This window comes from Tamandua tetradactyla, chromosome 1 (genome assembly GCF_023851605.1).
Source record: "Tamandua tetradactyla isolate mTamTet1 chromosome 1, mTamTet1.pri, whole genome shotgun sequence".
NCBI lineage: Eukaryota > Metazoa > Chordata > Mammalia > Pilosa > Myrmecophagidae > Tamandua > Tamandua tetradactyla.
The window spans coordinates 145,378,484-145,398,684 of NC_135327.1; the positions used below are offsets into that span (position 1 = coordinate 145,378,484).

Here is a 20,201-nt window from a genome sequence, read left to right on the forward strand (position 1 = left end):
GTCCATTTGTATCCTCACACTCAGTTCCTCCAGGTATTTACTGAGCAATGGGGTTGCAGGATCATGTGGCAACCCCACCCCTAGCCTCCTGTGGAACCACCACACTGCCCTCCAAGGGGCTGTATCTCTTAGCTTCCCTACCAACAGTAAATAGGTATATTTCTTTCTCTGTGTTTTCTCTAGCACTTATTTTTCTCTGTTCATTTTTAAACAGTTTTTTTCACACATCATACAATCCAATCTAAGTGTATAGACATGCCTTCACCACCATAATCTATCTGAAGACATTACCTTTTCTTCCAAAAAGAATCCATACCCCTACCCCATGCCTCCTGCCTGTTGACATTTAGCTTTGGCATAATGCCTTTGTTACATTCAGTGGAAGCATATTACAATGTTACTTTGACTATAGACCCTAGCTTGCATTGATTGTACTTTTTCCAATATACCATCTATTTTCAACACCCTACAATATTAGCATTCATTTGTTCTCCTCCATGCAAAAACATTTTTTTATTTGTGAATTTAATTGCCATGATTGTCCACTCTAGGCATTCCTAAATTATACTATCTCAGTCTTTATCCTCTATCTTACCTTCTGGTTTTATATGTGCCCCCAGCCCTTCTCCCTTTATCATACTCACATTCAGCTTCATTCAGTACTTATATAATTGCGCTACAATCAGGTAGTATTGTGCTATACATTTCGGAATTTTTATAATCAGTCCTGTTGCACAATCTGTATTTCTTCAGCACCAATTGCCCAATTTCTACCTTATTTCTACCTCCTGATAACATGTGTTCCTAACTTCAATTCTCCAAGTACACTCATTAATGTTAGTTCATATTAGTGAGGCCATACAGTATTTGTCCTTTTGTTTCTGGCTAATTTCACTCAACATAACGTCCTCAAGTTTCATCCATGTTGTTACATGCTTCATGACTTTATTCTATCTTACAGCTGTGTAATTTTCTATCATGTGTATATACCAGAGCTTGGTTAGCCACTCATCCATTGATGGACATTTGGGTTGTTTCCATCTCTTTGCAATTTAAATAATGCTGCTATAAACATTGCTGTACAAATGTCTGTCCTTGTCCTTGCCCCCAGGTCCTCTGAATATATATACCTGGTAATAGGATTGCTGGATCATAGGGCAATTCTATACCTAGCTTTCTGAGGAACCACCAAACTGCCTTCCAGAGCAGTTGTACCTACCATTTTACATTCCTAACAGCAGTGGATAAGTGTGCCTCTTTCTCCACATCCTTCCCAGCGCTTTTCAATTCTTGAGTTTTGGATAATGGCCATTCTAGTAGGTGTCAGATGATATCTCATTGTGGCTTTGATTTGCATTTCCCTAATAGCCAGTGAAGTTGAACATCTTTTCATGGACCTTCTAGCCATTTGCATTTCCTCTTCTGAGAAGTATCTGTTCATTTCTTTTTTCGCATTTTTAAATTGCATTGTTTGTCTTTTTGTTGCTGGGTTGAAGAATCTTTTTATATATTCTAGAAACTGAACCCTTATTGATATGTGGTTTCCGAATATTACCCCCATGGCATAGGCTGCCTTTTTACTTTCTTGACAAAGTTCTTTGATGCACAAAAGTGTTTAATTTGGAGGAATTCCATTTATCTATTTCTTTCTTCAATGTGCATGCTTAGGAGTAAGGTCTAGGAAACTGCCTTCTATTGCAAGTTTTATAAGCTATTCCCCTACATTTTCTTCCAAAAGTTTTATGGTCTTAGCTCTAATGTTTAGGATTTTGATCCATATTGAGTTAATTTTGCATAGGGTGTAAGATTTGGATCCTTTTTTATTCTTTTGCAGATGGATATCCAGTTCTCCTAGCACCGTTTATTGAAGAGGCTGCTCTGTCCCTGATGGGTTGACTTGAATGCCTTATCAAAGATCAATTGTTCATAGATTAGAGGGTCTATATCTGAACACTCTGTTCAATTCCATTGGTCAGTATTTCTATCTTTATGCCAGTTCCATGCTGTTTTGACCTCTGTAGCTTTGTAATATGATTTAAAGTCAGTAGTGTAAGGCCTCCCACTTCATTTTTGTCAAGGTATTTTTAGCTATTTGGGGCACCCTACCCTTCCAAATAAATTTGGCTATTGGTTTTTCTATTTCTGCAAAATAAGTTGTTGGGATTTTAACTGGTGTTGCATTGAATCTCTAAGTCAATTTGGGTAGAATTGGCATCTTATCTATATTTAGTCTTCCAATCCATAAACATGATATACCCTTCCATTTATTTAGATCTTTCATGATTTCTCCTAGCACTTTCTTGTAGTTTTCTGTATTTAGGTCTTTTGTATCCTTAAGTAATTTATTCCTAAATATTTTATTCTTTTGGTTGCTATTGTAAATGGAATTTTTTTTCTTGATTTCCTCCTCAGATTGCTTATTACACACTACTGCTTTTTGGGTGTTGATATCGTATCCAACCACTTTGCTGTTTTTGATTTATTTGCTCTAGTAGTTTTGTTGTAGATTATTCAGGATTTTCAATGTATAGTATCATATCAGCTGCAAACAGTGAGAGTTTTACTTCTTCCTTTCCAATTTGGATGATTTTTATTTCTTTTTCTCGTCTAATTGCTCTGGTTAGAACTTCCAGCACAATGTTGGATACGATAGTGATGATGAGCATCCTTGTCTTCTTCCTGATCTTAGACAGAAAGTTTTCAGTCTTTCCCCATTGAAGATAATGTTTGTTGTGGGTTTTTCATATATTCCTTTTATCATGTTGAGAAAGTTCATTTCTATTCCTGTCTTTTGAAGTATTTTCCTCAAGAAAGGATGCTGAATTTTGTCAAGTATCTTTTCTACATCAATCGAGATGATCATATGGGTTTTTTGCTTTGATTTGTTGAGATGGTGTCTTACATTAATTGATTTTCTTATGTTGAGCCATCCTTGCATACCTGGAATAAATGTCACTTGGTCATGGTGTGTAATTCTTTTAATGTGCTGCTGGATTTGATTTGCAAGTATTTTATTGAGGAATTTTGCATCTATATTCATTAGAGAGATTAGTCTGTATTTTTCTTTTATTGTGGTATCTTTGTCCAGCTTTGGTATTAGGGTGATGGCTTCATAAAATGAGTTAGGTAGCTTTCCTTCCTCTTCAAATTTTTTTGAAGACTTTGAGCAGGATTGGGACCAATTCTTTATTGAATGCTTGGTAGAATTCACGTGTGAAGCCATCTGGTTCTGGGCTTTTCTTTTTTGGGAGCTTCTCAATGACTGATTCAATCTCTTTACTTGTGAGTGGTTTGTTAAGGTTGTTTATCTCTTCTCAAGTCAATGTTGTTAGTTCATGCCTTTCTAGGAAGTTGTCATTTCATCTACATTGTCTAGTTTCTTAGCATATAGTGGCTCATATTATCCTCTTATTACCTCCTTTATTTTGCGGGGTCAGTGGTTATGTCTCCTATTCAATTTCTAGCTTTATTTATTTGCATCTTCTCATTTTTTTGTTTGTTTGTTTGTTTTTGTTTTTGCCAATCTCACTAAGGGTCCATCAATTTTATTGATTTTCTCAAAGAACCAACTTCTGGCTTTGTTGATTTTCTTGATTGTTTTCAGGTCTTCTATTTCATTTATTTCTCTTCTAATCTTCATTATTTCTTTCCTTTTGTTTGCTTTGGGTTATTTTGCTGTTCTTTCTTTAGTTCTTCCAAGTGAACAGTTAATTCCTTAACTTTTGCTCTTTCTTCTTTTTTAATATAGGCATTTAAGGCACTAGATTTCCCTCTTAGCACTGTCTTTCCTGCATTCCTTAAATTTTTAAACATTTTTTAACATTTTTAATTGTGAAATGCAACATATACACCAAAAAAGCAATAATTTTCCAAGTAAATTTTAACAAGTAGTTATGGCACAGATTTTAAAGTTTGGTATGGGTTACAGTTCCAAAAGTTTTTGTTTTTGCTCTAGCTGCCCAAGACACTGGAAATCAATAGAAATATCAATATAATGATTCAACAGAGATACTTATTTGTTAAATCCTATCTTCTTGATTATACTTCTCCTTCTCTTTAAATAACACATATACATAAAAGCAATAAATTTTGAAGTACATTGCAACAATTAGTTGTAGAACAGATTTCAGAATTTGGTGTGAATTACAATTCCACAATTTTAGATTTTTATTTCTAGCAACTATAAGGTACTGGAGGCTAAAAGAAATATCAGTATGATGATTCACCACTCATACTCATTTGTTTTACATGACTTTCTTTATATAAATCCATCATCACCTTTGAACTTTTTCCTACTCTCTAGGGATATTAGGACTATGGCCATTCTATCTTTTTCACGATGGAAGGGGTTGTTGATAATATGGGGTAGGGGGATAGAACTAGCTGATGTTCTGGAAGGGCTGGCCCCTCTGCATTTCAGAACTTATCTGGTCCTGGGACCCATCTGGAGGTTGTAGGCTTTGGAAGGTTACCCTAGTGCATGGAAACTGTGTAGAATCTTACATAATGTCCTAGGTATTGTTTAGGATTGGTTTTGGTTGAGGTTTGGCAAGTTATGATTTAGCAATGTCTAACTGAAGCATGCATAAGAGTAACCTCCAGAGTAGACTCTCGACTCTATTTGAACTCTCTCAGCCACTGATACTTTATCTGTTACACTTCTTTTCTCCCTTTGGTCATGATGGCATTGTTGATCCCATGGTACCATGGCCAGGCTCATCCCTGGGAGTCATCTCTCACATTGCCAGGAAGACTTTCACCCCTGGATGTCATGTCCCACATAGGGGGGAGGGCATTGGTTTCACTTATGGAGTTGGGCTTAAACAGAGCAAGGCCACATATGAGCAACAAAAGAGGTCCTCTGGAGGTGACTCTTAGGCATAACTATAGGTAGGCTAAGCTTCTCCACTACATACATAAGATTCACAAGAACAGGACTCAAGATCAAAGGCTTGGCCCATTGATTTGGGTGTCCCTAATATTTGGCACAATATCTGGGGTTTCTCTGGTGGTAAAGTTTGATAGTTATATAATTTTTCTCCCATCTCTCAAGGGACCTTCCCAATACTTTTTGATTATCTCCTTAATATTCTCTGCATCCTATAAATTTTTATATGTTGTGTTTTCATTTTTATTTGCCTTGAGATATTTACTGATTTCTCTTGTCATTTCTTCCTTGACCACTGGTTGTTTAACAGTGTGTTGTTTACTCTCCATATATTTGTGAATTTTCTGGCCCTTTGCCTGTTATTGATTTCCAACTTCATTCCATTATGATCTGAGAAAGTGTTTTATATGATTTCAATCCTTTTAAATTTATTGTGATTTGCCTTGTGACTCAGCATATGGTCTATCCTTGAGAATGACCCAGGAACACTTAAGAAAAATGTATATCCTGCTGTCATGGGGTGTAATGTTTTGTGATGTCTGTTAAGTCTAGTTCATTTATTGTATTATTTAAATTCTGTTTTATTATTGATCCTCTGTCTAAATGTTCTATCCATTGATGTGAACAGGGATTTGAAGTCTTCAACTACTCTGGATCAGTGCATAAATATTTATATTGTTATGTTTTCTTGTTGAGCTGTACCTTTTATTAATACATAGTGTCCTTCTTTGTCTCTTTTAGTTGTTTTATATTTGGAGTCTACTTTGTTGAATATTAGTATAGCTACTCCTGCTCTTTTTTGATTGCTGTTTGCATGAAATATCATTTTCTAACCTTTCACTTTCAAGCTATTTTTGTCTGTGGGTCTAAAATGAGTCTTCTGTAGACAGTATATAGATGGGTCCTGTCTTTTAATCCACCCTGCCAGTCTATGCCTTTTGATTGGGGAGTCTAATCCATTAACATTTAGTGTTATTACTATAAAGGCCGTGCTTTCTTCTACCATTTTGTCTTTTGGATTTTATATGTCATATCTAATTTTTTTCTGTTTTTATCTTTACTGATAGTCTTCATTTCTACACTCTTCTCCAGACCTCTCTCGCCTGTCTTTTCCTATTTGCTTATAGTGCTCCCTCTAGTCTTTCTTGCAGAGCCAGTCACTTGGTCACAACTTCTCTGAGTGATTGCTTGGAAAATATTTTAATCACTCCCTCATTTTTTTTCCTTTTTCCTTATTTTTTGCATGGGCAGGCACCAAGAATCAAACCTGGGTGTCTGGCATGGCAGGCAAGAATTCTTCCACCGAACCACCATTGCACTGCCTTCTCCCTCATTTTTGAAGGACAATTTTGCTGAATATTGAATTCTAGGTTAGCAGTTTTCTCTTTTAAGATCTTAAATATATCATAACCACAGCCTTCATGCCTCCATGGTTTCTGCTGAGAAATTCATACGTACTTTTATTGGGCTTCCCTTGTATGTGATGAATTGTTTTTCTCCCACTGCTTTCAAATTTCTCTCTTTCTCTTTGACATATGACAATCTGAGAGTAATTGTCTGCAGTATGTCTATTTGGATCTATTCTGTTTGTGGTATGCTGCATTTCTTGGGTCTGCAGTTTTATGTCTTTAATAAGAGATGGGAAATTTTCAGTGATATTTTCCTCCATTATTCTTTCTCCTCCTTTTCCTTTCTGTTCTCCTTCTGGAACACCCACAACACATATATTGGTGCACTTCATGTTGTCACCCAATTCCCTGAGGCCCTACTCATATTTTTCCATTCTTTTCCCTATTTTTTCTTTTGTGTGTTGTATTTCAGATGTCCAGTCCCCTAGTTTACTAATCCTTTCTTCTGCCTCTTCAAATCTATTATTATAGGTTTTCATTGTTTGTGTTTTCATCCCTACTATTATGCCTTTCATTTTTTCAAACTTTCAATTTCTTTTTTTTGTTTGCCCAATGTCCTTTATATCCTGCCTTAACTTGTTGATTTGATTTTTGATTAGATTTTCTACATCTGTTTGAACACCTTGAGTGAGTTGTTTCAACTCCTGTATCTCATTTGAATTGTTGGTTTGTTCCTTTGACTGGGCCATATCTTCAATTTTCCTAGAATGACTCATTGTTTTTTGCTGGCATCTAGGCATTTGATTTCTTTATCTAGTTTATTCTGGAGGTGATTTCCAACCTTTTACCTAGGGTTTTCTTGATGGATGGCTTTGTTCTCTAGCTGTACTTTGACACCCAGTTCAACTTATTCTAGTCCTCTAGAAACATAGGTTCTGTTTAGCTTCTCAGAATTTTTCAGTTCTTGTTTTTCCTTTTCTTACTCTACCTATATGGAGCCTTTTTTTTTTTTTTGAGGAGGGTCTCCTCAAATATTATAGACCTCAGTGAGATTTTCCTACAGTGGACTGGCCCACTTCACAGGAGGAAATAGTCACCAGCATCAGTTTTCCCTGATGGTGAGACCCATCAGGCTGTCAGTCTTTCCTTAGATGCCTCTAGACTCTGTGCTGTTCCTATCCTACCCAGCATGTGATGCTTGTCTACCTGTGGCTTCCTACTAGTGTAAAGTGATGTGGTGCCTTTAATTTCATCAGACTCTCCAGTTCTGTGGGGGGGTCTCAGAGGTCCACCTGGTCTAGACTGGTATATGTTGTGCGTCCAGTCACTGATGTGGCCCCAGTAGTTGTTCTGTACTGTCCTTGGCAATTTACTGGCTGTTCTGAAGGATGAACTAAATTCCACACCACACTAAGCTGTTGTCATCTTGCCCTGCCTCCATACTGCTATTTCTTGATTCTTTATTTTTAAATATTATTTTATGTATTTCTTACTATGGAAGATAAGAATTCTCCTTCACTTTACCTCCTAATATATTTCTATCACCTATTTTTGCTAAATTCTTTTCAGGATTTTCACTGCTATCACCATGTAAATAAAACAGAGTTTATAACAGTTGAAACCTTCCAAAAATGTAAAAATATCTTGCATTATCAGTAAATTCCTGGAAACAGTAAATATCTGTAGGGCAGATATTTAATCTTATTTACCTTTGATTTTTAGTACCTTTACACTGTTAGCACACATAAAGTAATGTTTAAATGCTTGTTGGACAAATAGATGTCACTAAAAGTATGCAAACATATGTTGATGACTACTTTTCAGAATCTAAGGGATTTTAGAATGTAGGGGATTTTAGCACTGGGCAAGAGATTGGATTAAATAAATCCTAAAATTTTATAATTCTACGATCAACTCAAACCCACGGCTTCAGCTACCTCTCACTTTTTTTCTGATGTGTCCTCAAAAAGATTATATAATATTTAATTTTGTGCTCCTAGGACCAAATACATCACCTGGGAAAAGTAGACACTCAATAAAACAATGAGAAATATGTTAATGAACAAATATCAGTCTCTTCTATATTCCTAGTCCATTTTTTGTGGACATCTTGGTGCAAACTGCCATCTCGATCTATGTTTAGATTGTTCTTACATATACTTTCCATTTGTTTAAATCCTCTCCGAGTGATCACCTTGTTTGTAAATTAATATAAACACTTTCTAGCTGTACCAACCATTTAGCTTTTCCTATATATTGCTTTATATTGTCAGGTTGTGTGTGTGTGCGATTACCCGCATTTCTCATCAACTTTGTTGGGAAATGTAGTATCTTCTACTTGTTTGAATTCCCCAATTTCCATCAGAGTGCCATTCCACAAAAATAGCTATTCATTAATTATTTAATCCTGTCAGCCTCAAGATACAACTTAGGTAAGATAAAATCCTTGATATATTAAAATTCAAACTTAAAAAACTGAAATTTGGAATTACTATATTATAAAATCATTCTTTATTTGATAAAATTATGTGCCACAATGTCATATTATCCTACAGAATTTCTAACATATTTCAATTCAGTTACATTTTTTTAGAGACATATGTAGAGTATAAAGTGAGACACATCCAGAGAACTTAATGAACGGACTGAGCACCTACTCTGCAGAGCAGAGCATGAAAATAATGAGAATGTGTATTGTGAAAGAGTTTGATATTTAATATTTCAAGAAAATAGAGTAGTCATCAAAGGGAAGATCATAATTCTGTAAGATTTCCTTACTCTAGCAATTGAATATTATTTTCATTTTCTATTATAGAAAGATAGCAGAACGCGCACCATAATCTTCTTAGTGCTTCAGGCTTCTGAAGGGTATCATGAGATCTTGAGTGTGTGGATTTAGCATATATATTGCACAGCACAAAGATATAGTTGTACTGTCTTTTCCAAGGTAACAAGGATTGAGATAGGTCTAATTTAGATTTGGGATATTTTTCATTTCTATATATTGAGATGCCATATAGAGCTATATAAACTCATACATTTTTACTACAATAGAGGCTACTTAACAATCAGACAGAATTTTGAGCAGAGCAGGAAATGGGATTCTGTACAGAATCAAATAAAATTTTATGTAACTAAGAGGCATACTGCAAAGTCAAGCCAGGGCCTTTACTTAAATTTTTAAGGCTATCATCTTGAACTTCAGCACTATCACTTTCATGATAATTATTATTGGGATTTTATATTTTTATATTACAATTAGTATTTCACTCTAACTTTCATATTATGATGAGTCCTTCACTCATTTGAAACAGCATTTGTTTATCAAATAAATCCATTTCTCTTGTACTATAGTATTCAGCACAGTGTCAGCCTATAAGTAGGATGCTTTACCACATTAAGAAATATACCATGAAAACCAAGCAAAACCCAATCAGAAACCTTTCTTGGCTTTGAGCCATAGGATTGGTCTTCAGTGAAGGTCATGGGCTCTCCCAGGAAGATTTTTCTTTGAGAAATACATATTCCCTTAGGAACTATAGTCTATAGTCTCAATCAGAGGCTGCAAATCTATTGAAATGCTTTGTTTAAACTTGCACAGAACTTTTTTTTTTTTATTTGCATGGCAGACACCAGGAATCAAACCTGGGTCTCTAGCACAGCAGGTGAGAACTCTACCTGCTCAGCCACTGTGGCCCGCTCTAAACTTGCACAGAATTTTAATGGTCAGAAACATTAACAAGAAATTATAGACCTCTGAATGTTCTTAAAGAGTTGTTAACTTATCTATGGGCCAACATGGTCACAAAGAGCTGAAGCTGAGAAATTTTTTCTATTCCGTGTGCCTGATTAGCACATTTGAATTTGCAATACTTAGACTGTTAAATCTCAAGGTTATCAAATCACAATTTAATACTGGTATTACTAGTTGATCTCACTTTACTATTTACCCAATTTTGAATAGCTTTAGAGGATTGAAGTTGCATTTTGGTGCTTTGAAGAAGTTATGTATTCAGAAATAAATAATGATACTTTTACACTCTCCAATGGACACACCTTCGTCTGGACAATGTCCAGAACATTCACATTTTTTTATTATAGTCTTGAAACTCGTCCTCTGTTTTTATTTGCTTGCTTGCAAAAAATTTTGGTTATACTTATCAGGCAAAATTTCTTGTGTGACATTTTTTCTTTCAAAACTGTAGGGCAGAATCAATGAAAAAATATATACTTTTTCTTTTTCTTTCTCTTTCTTTTTTTTTTTTTTTTTGCATGGGCAGGCACTGGGAATCGAACCCAGGTCTCCAGCATGGCAGACAAAAATTCTGCCACTGAGCCACCATCACACCCCCTGAGAAAATACATACTTTTGATAGAATACCAATGAGGGATATATTAAGTGATTAATCAACGTTAGAAAAAGTATTATCATATTGCAAGATTAATGCCACAGCCATTTCCTTGAGTGCCTGTAAATCACTAAAGACACCCAGACCTAACTTTGAAAGTCAGTAACCCCAATGCAGATCAGATTTATAATAGTGTGCGGATGCCTCATATATACACCTTGAAGTCAGGATGCCAACAACAAACGATCTGAAGACTAATGGGTTAATGTTGTTCTCTAACATATTTAAAATGCTAATGAGAAAATTAAGCATAACTATCTGCTTGAAGTATGTAGAATTAGAGTTATAAAGGAACTCTGTCATCTTATTTTGTTAAGACAATCAGCATTATTCCCTATGCATCTTTTTTCACCCATACCTTAGTTGCTTACATATTTCTTTCTTAAAAGCTTGAAGACGTGCATCTAGTACGATTTTCTTTGAACCTCCAGCTCTTAACAGAGCACTTGGTATTTAAGTGTTCAGTATATATTTATTGAATAAATGAATTTGTTAATTCATCAATAACACAACAGGCAACTTTTGGGACAATCACAATTACTACTCAAATGCTCAAATTATTTTAAGTTAGGTCCTAAAACAATATAAATGGTTTTTCTCTTCCTTAGCTTCAAGTCCATTGTGTTTTGTGATGTTTTTTTTCCATGCCATCTTGGGAGAATAAATAAAGGTCTTCCTTTTACATGGCATCCTCTAAAGATGTTATGTGGCTGAAGTTATCATTTGGAGGACTAGGTCATAGGCATGACAAAATACCCACTGTGACCCATGAAGCTTAGAGAAGTTACAGTTCACTATAGTAATCATGGAAGGTAGATTCTTAGTTAAGAACATCAGGATTTCAATGTGGTTTCTTGAGTCTTACAGTAGGAGACAAGCTGATGGCAATGCTATCTGTCTGTCCCAGGTGATGTTCCTAGTAGGAGAAGGAAACACTGAATGAGAGGCCTAACTAAGCCTCTTAAACCTCCATCACACCACCTGAAACTCCAATATAATTACCTAACAAGCTAGGTCACTTGGATCTTGCATTTAGTTGACTGATATAATTTCTTACTATTTCTATTCTGCTAAGGTCTTCTTGCTACATTGTTTACCTGTAACACTGTAGTGATTAAGCATGAAATATGCCAGTGGCATTCAGAACAATGACCAGCCTGACGTTCATGCATGATCAGTCACCTGCAAGGATAGGGAGAGACTACGCATGGTACCCAGATCAGGTCCACCTGCGGGAACAAGGTGGTCGACTATATTCACCCGAATTCCAGATTGCTGCACTAAAGCAAAGCAAAGTGGGGAAACAGTTACAATTCTCAGCTTTTGAACATCTCTGCAAAGTTTTAGTTGGTCAGTTTCTATTACATACTAATAACATTTTTAAGAATATTTAAATTGCTTCTGTCCAGTTTCTTCATTTATTGAGAGAAGGGGGCAAGGAGAGGCATAAAGAGAGCAGAATCAACACTGATAGCCCAGTCTGGACTGCTGATCCCAGAGAGACAAAGAGAGGGGAAACAGGGGAAGAGAGAGGAGGAACGTGAGGGTCCCAGAACTGGGATGTCCCGGCCTCTGACTGATCCATCACATCCAACTGTGTGCATGGTTGGAAATGAGTTTGGAGACTTGGTGAATTCACAAATTGATCATTTGATCATTGATCTAGAGCCCTAGGGACATCAGTTTGCAAGTTTGGGATTACATTATCTTTTCTGGCTTTGAAATTTCAGATGGCTGGGGTTAAACTCTGCAACTATAAAGACTGTACCTCCTCTTTAGGTACAATATATACTGTGGGGTAGGAACAGGACTTCTCACCATTCCAAAATGAATGTGCATTAAACAGTGCTACAAGGACTGTAGGGCACAGGCAAATCACCAGGGGCTCTAACTATAACATGGAGTCTGATTAAGTAGCCTGGGGATGGAACCTGAGAGTCTGCAATTCTAACAATTTCTCTGGTGATGTCAATGCTGGCCTTCTGTGAGCCACATCTTGAATCACAGGGTATAGCTTTTTTGAGGGAAACTTCGGAGGGGAGGACTAATTATAAAGGAATCCAGGAAGGTTTTCAATATGATACACGGTATAAGTGTCTTAGGCCTGGTCCCCCTTTTAAAAAACCTAAAACAAAGATCCACTTGTTTTTTTTTTAAGGCTTTTGGAGTAAGCCCAAAATGTTTATTTGGGTTAGGGTTACAGTTATAAATAGTACTCAGGTTTCCACCACCCGCCCTCCTTTCTCTTTCTCCCCAGCTTCTCCCTCTGCCTGCCTCTGCCTCTGGCTCCCTCTCCCTCCTCTTTTCTCTCTCTCTCCCCTCAGCCATCAGAACAGTAGTCCTTTCTCGTTAGTGCACATCAATCACCTGGGGGACTTGTTGAAAATACATTCCTAGATCCCATTCCCAGATATACCGATTCATTGAATCTGGGATAGAGTCAGATAGATTCCATTTTTTTCAAATATACAATTCAGTGCTATTTTAAAAATTATATTCACAATTTGTGCTATCATCACCATCATCCATTACCAAAGTTTTTCCATTTTAACAAGCACTTCAAGCAATTCTGATGAATGGTACATTGATAGCACTTTGAGAAACATTTCATCTGAGACCAGTGTTTTGTTTTGCATCTTTTCAGTGGCAGTGATCCACTGGTGATCCTTTGCCATGACCAGCATGTCTCAGGGTTGGGACTGAAGGGAGGCAGCAGGGGACAATCCTTCACTCCCACCTCCCAGTCTCCATGCATTCTTTAGGTATCATTCTTTGGTTATAATTCAATTTTCCATATAAAACATGCAAGGGATATATTTTATTACCCTGCATTAATAAGTCTCCTATGGGCTTTCCTCTAGACCAACAGTTTTTGTGATACGTCCCTTGGAAACTTAGGATTACATAAAACTTTTCTAGCAATTAAAAAAAATTGTTCATAGACAACAATTTTTTCCTTTGATATATACTTTATTTGGAAGCATCGATTATGTACAATTTCTAGAGCCTTAAAGCAAAAACAGAAAACCACTAGAATGGGTGACAATTTTGGAATACATGTTTATGAATCCCTGCTTAGTTAAAAAAAAAAAAACATGTGGTTGGTGTTTCTCTCTACAAAAACTTTCATAAAAATTCACAGCTCACAAAACAAGTAAGCTAAGATTATATCCTTGGTTCACTGCATACTAGGCAGGGTCCCAACAAATCTTCACTGGTTTTATAGCTATTCCCACTCCACTATCAGAGACAGGGTCTGTTCTTTATAGTATGAGGAGTTCAGGTTTCATCTGTGATATATGAAGTATGAGAATTAAAGGAATTAAAGGAAATGGAACAGACTATATTTTCCAGGAGACTATATTTTCATTACATCAAATTCTTCCATGCTTCTGTGTTTCCTGTTTCTAAATGCTTTTCATTCTTTTGTGAGGATCTGGCCCATTAGGATGTCTGAAATGTGCAAACTTTGGGTGTGCTTAACAAAAAAAGCCCTCCATAGCTTATCTGCCAGAGTCCATCCCTGTGAATCAGTTGAATGCACTTGAATGATCAATGACGTATGAATCCTCTTTGAAAAAGCAGCACTAGTGATGGAACGCCAGTGCTATTCTAAGCACTGAACCCTTCAAGATGCAATGGAGCAAATCTCCACTGAGACAAATGGGAACACAAATGTAAACCAACCAGCCCTACTTAAACATCCAGAGAAGGAAGGAGAATAAGTGCATGCTTTTGATGAGGTTCTAGTGGACCCTATAAACAAGTCAAGTCAAATTAGCAAATATTTATTGAGCACTTTTAGTATGCAAGATTGTTGATGAAAAAAAAAAAAGTTATTCCATTCAGTGAGATATACTCCAGCTTGTCTGCAGAGGACTTAAAGGAAATTGTCTAGTCCAATGTGAGATGGTCCCATGGAGCCACCCAAATAGCTATATTGGTGTAATTGGCTAAAGATCCATACCAAGTGGAATTCAAGAAGTTTCCCGTTAGCTACTGAGTCCAAAACATCAAGTGGTTTGACTAAGTCAGTATTTTTCAAAGTGCAGGTCATCATTATACCAATCAGTGTCACAACCAACAAGGTGCTTTCTTCCTTTTTAAATAGACCTTATTTTTAAGAAGTTTTAGGTTTATAGGAAAATTTTACAGAAAGTACAGACAATTCCAATATAACCTCTTCCCCAACCACACTTTCTCCTGTTACTGACATCTCACGTTAATGAGGTTCAGTATGTTTGTTACAATTGATGAACCAATATTGATACATTATTATTAACTTAAGTACACAGTTTACATTACCGTTCATTCTTTGCCAATTGTTATAAAAATATAGAATAGAATTAAAAAAAGAGAAAAAAGTATCATAGTGCATTTCAAATAGTAAGCATAAGCACTGTTTCATGAAATATATATTAGAGTTGTATTGAGGGGACAGAGGATGAGTTTATGTGTGTGTGTGTGTGTGTGTGTGTGTGAGTCTAAGGTTGTTATGTAAAATGTATACTATAAACATTCTGTCAAAACAGTCAGACACATTTAATGAAATGTCTATCTCATTACCGCTTAAGGATTTTCCTCTTGGTGTCCTCAGTTGTCTTGTGGCAATCTGAATTAGTGTTACTCTTGATGTGCTCTTCCATTAAAATCCTGGATTCTCCCTTTACCATAGCCTTAGAATTCCCTTCATTTCTCTCTTGGGTTGGATCTCTTTGGATAGCATCATCCTTCTCAGTTCACTCCTTCACTTTAGTAAAGCACCTCTACGGTAGGTTCTTTAAAAAAGGTGCATGTAAGGTTAACATTTTTAGAACTTTCTTCCTTGACTCTTACAATTGATTTAAAGTTTGACTAGATATAGAATTCTGGGTTGGCAATCATTTTCCCTCGACATTCAAAGGAGATTGTTTCATTTTCTTCTAGTTTCCAATATTGCTTTTGAGAAATGTAATGCCATTCTGATTCCTGATCTTTTGTATGTGACCTATATTCACTTTCTTTATGGAAGCTTTTAGCATCTTCACTTTGTTCTCAGAGGTCTGAAAATTAATGATTATTTTCTTTACTATGGATTTGTTTTTCATCTACTGTGCTGGGCAAATAGAAACTCAAATTTTCCAGTTCCAGGAAATTTTCTTACAGTATTTTCTAGGTAATTTCCCCCTTTGTTTTCCTAATTCTCTAATCTGGAATTCCCTTTTTTTTTTTTGATGTTGGACTTCTAATTTTCTTACCTATTATCTTCTTTTTTCCATCTCTGTTATTTTTATCTGATCTGAAAGATTTCCTCATCTTCATCTGCTAACTCTTCTGATTTTTTCCTTCTGTTATCATATAATTCATTTAAAAAGGATTTTTGTTGTCATCTGAATATTTCTTTTCATGTTTATATCTTATCTTACCTCCCAAGCTTTTAATTATAACTTTTTTCTTCAGTTCTGTACATTCTTTTTCATCTTAGAGGGCTTCCTCAATTGTCTGGTGATGCTAAGATTTTATTCACCTTTAAGGATGAAGCACTGAAAAATAGGTAGTGAGTGGGTAGAGCTTTTGAAATGGTGAATTTCAATGACTGGGCAGATATCTAGCCGCTTTTTAGGACTCCCAAACCATCAGCATCTGTTGTTTTTTTCTGTTGGATCAATCAGTCCCCAGAAAAGGAATCTTCCTAATTCTTGACTGAAGTGTATATACCTATCCGTCACCATTTTTTTGGAGATGAGCTGAGGAAGACAAACCGCAGGGCAGAAGGATTCTACCAAGTCAACACACTGAATTATCAATTGCCTTGTTTTCAGGTCAGTTCAATGCCCACAGCTCTGCCTGTCATCCCTACCAGATCCCTCTGTTTCAGAAGTCACCTTTCATCTTCTGCCAGGTTGAAAGAGGAGTTTTGAGGCCTGGGATCTAAGGGTTTAACTGATTTTGACTTGGTGTTTCAACCGAATCCGGGTATAATTTTTGGATCTTTCTGAGGTTCTTATCTGTTCCTGGGCTTTCCTCTCTACTTAAATCTATGGCTTTTTCTGATCTCATCACTTGCTTCTGAGATCCCAAAATTTTGTTGCAATTGCCTCCTCTTCCATTTTCCTTGCCTTTAAAAATTCATTTTACTAATATTCAGTGGGGTTAGCAGAAGTTAATACATGGGATCCATCTTGAATGTTTTCTTATCATGCTAACTAATGCAATGCTTTATATATGCTTTTCACACGAGTTATCAATTAATTATAAGTTCCCAAATAATGCAATAAACTTAGAGTGAGAGGATTAAAATCTTATCTTGGCATGATGGTAGTACAGGTGATACTTTAAAATCTGTCTTGATGTTAGATTATCAATACAGAACTTTTACCTAATTTGTTAAAGAATTAGTTTAATTTAGTTAAATTGGATAACTCCATTTGATTATTGACAGTGATAAAGCAGGTTTATGTGAGAGGGTATGTTCTTCCTTTCCTCCCCTCTCAATCCCTGTGGCACCCAGTCACAGAAACATTACACAGCACTTTGTTCCCCTGTATAACGTGGGCTTCAGAGACTGAAGAAGAATGAAGACAGGAAAGTAGAAAGCAAATTTCCAAATGCATTTATTTGGTCATGCCTACATGCAGTCAATCTGTATGAGAGAACTTGGGATCACTTAACCTACATTTAGGTGACATTCCCCAAACCCTTCATCTGCCATTAGCTTGGGATCTGCTATGCAAGGAGAATGGGGTAACAGGGTAGAAGGAAGGATTTTCCTCAGAGTTTGAATCATCTTATTGTTTGCAACCTTCCAGAAGCAAAGGAAAGATTTAGGCAAAACATCCACGAATAGTTTGCCATAAGAATGGGATGCTGTGCTGGTTTGAAAAGATTTATGTACCAGAGAAAAGTCATGTTTTAATCCTAATCCTATTTTATAAAGGCAGCCATTTCTTCTAATCCCTATTCAGTACTGTTTGTTGGAAACTTTAATTAGTTTATCTCCATGGAGATGTGACTCAATCAGTGTGGGTATTAAACCTGATTAGGGGGAGACATATCTCCACCCATTCCAAGTGGGTCTTGATTGTTTTACTGGAACCCTTTAAAAGAAGAAGCCCTTTGGAAAAAGCTAGAGAACTACAAGAGAGAAGGCCATGAGATTCTGAGAGAGGAGAGAATGCCACCATACCACATAGCACAGAGTCCACCAGTCAGCAACTTTTGGAGATGAAGAAGGAAAACACCTCCCAGGGAGGTGGAGAAGAAGCTGGCAGATGATGTCGTGTTCACCATGTGCACTTCCAACCAAGAGAGAAACCTTGACCATGTTCACCTCTGCCTTTCCACTTGAGAGAGAAATCCTGAACTTCATCAGCCTTCTTGAATCAAGGTATCTTTCCATGGATGCCTTAGATTGGACATTTCTATAGACTTGCTTTAACTGGGACATATCCATGGCCTAAAAATTGTTAACTTGCAACTTATTAAATTACAGTTTTTAAAAGCCATTCTGTTTCTGGTGTATTGCATTCCAGCAGCTAACAAACTAGAACAGATTTCAAACTGTTTTTTCTCTTTCCTTTTCTCAGATTAGAGGAGCACTAACTAGGGAGAGAAATGTTCTTCCTCAGTGCACTCATGCATCAAGGTCTCTTACCCATATCCTTCGTATCCTTCATTCACCCGTAGAAAACTTACAGAACACCAAGAGGTCAGGAATTTTATGATTCCACTCTTTGATCAAAAGTTGCAGAAGTAGTTTAAGTATATTCAATATCCTTCTCTACTCATTCCCTGTAGTGTTTCTACATGAACTCCTTGTCACTGATAAAGACTGGAATTCATGTAACCAACTTAGCTCTTCTGAGAGGCTGCCTTGCTCCCTGCATTAGATGCACACTGAGCACTGTTGACATGCATTATAGCACCCATCAAGGGGTGGGAAGGAGGCAGCCTGGAGTCTGGGAAGAAATACCAGATCTGTGGACAGCTAACTTCAACTTCTGGCTCTGCCATTGATGAGCTGATTGATTTTGTTTGAGAGGGTGCATTTGTGTGTCCTTCCAACAGAAACTGAAATGTATGTAACTTAATTGCTTCCTCCCTTTATTTACCTTAATTTCCAGAAAATTTGGAGCTAAATTCCAATGCTCCATTGTATCAGATGACTCATTCCAGTAGCTAGTAGAGTTTATTCTACATAGGCAGGGACTGGGAATCGAACCTGAGTCTCCAGCAGGGCAGGTGAGAACTCTGCCACTGAGCTACCATGGCCCGCCCCCTGCTCATCTTTCAATACTACAAAACTATCAGAATAACTATAGTTCAGGGAGACAGATTTTTGGATTGAGAGGCCATCTGATCTGCTTCATACCTAGCAATAAACTTTTTTTCTCTTTGAAATCCAGGTGTCTCGGGAATTTTTCATTGAGCACATTGGACAGAGAACTCACTGCCTTTGCCCAGTAACATGTGGAGGAGGGAGAAGCACAAGATGGAACCCAGGTTTTTGACCTCGGTTAACTATTTAAATAGTGATAATAAATTTACTAACTTGGGAAATAACAAAGAAACAGATGCAGAGTAGGGTGGAATAGGGGAGGGCTAATTAAGATAAGGCTGCTAAAAAGATAGAAAGTTTTTGATGACTTGTGCCAAAGCCATTTCACTAGATTGATAGGATATAAGCCTTGTTGGGGAGAGCTATAAGGTGAAAAGAGATAAATAAATGTAGAGAATGTTTTATATTTTTCTGGGGAGTTTAACAATGAAGTGGGGAAAACAGAAAGATCTCTAAGAGGGACTGCAAGTTTTGGAGGGAAGATTTTCCTTTAATATGGTGATTAAAAATTTTAGCATAGTAAAAGTTGGCTATGGGATAGTATTATGCCCTGATATATTCCAGAGTAATTTAGGCAGAGAATAAAAATGTATTTGCAAAGTCCCCTTGGGGGACTGGAGAGAAAGGAGGAAATATTCAACTTACCCTATATAGGGAATTTCTGATATTCTCACAGCAATGGGGTCAACCAATTCAATAGGCTGAGCCCTCAATCTTAGGTCTCACCCCTTTGAAACTTATTCCTGCAAAGAAGAAGCTAAGACTACTTATAATTATGCCTTGAAGTCACCTCCAGAGAACCTCTTTTGTTGCTCAGATGTCGCCTCTCTCTCTAAGCCAACGCAACACGTGAACTCACTGCTCGCCCCCTCTAAGTGGAACATGACTCCCAGGAGTAGGACAGAACTTCCAGAATGAGCCTGGATCTGGCATCATGGGATTGAGAAAGTCTTCCTGACCAAAAGAGGAAAGAAAGAAATGAGACAAAATAAAGCTTCAGTGGCTGAGAGATTTTAAACAAATGAGGGGTTACCCTGGAGGTTATTCTTATACATTATATAGATATCCCTTCTTACTTTATAGTATATTTGGAGTGGCTGAAAGAAAGTATCTGCAACTGTTTAGATTTTACAGTGTGACTGTGTGATTGTGAAAACCTTCTGTCTAATGCTCCTTTTAACCAGGGTATGGACAGATGAGTAAAAAAAAATAAGGATAAAATAAATAAATAATAGGCA

The 20,201-nt window shown here is 36.7% G+C and overlaps 1 pseudogene; it reads left to right on the forward strand.

The window, feature by feature from the left end:
• Positions 1-11,794: 11,794 nt before the first annotated feature.
• LOC143679248 (sorting nexin-18 pseudogene) overlaps positions 11,795-20,201 on the forward strand; it is a 104,840-nt pseudogene continuing 96,433 nt past the window's right edge.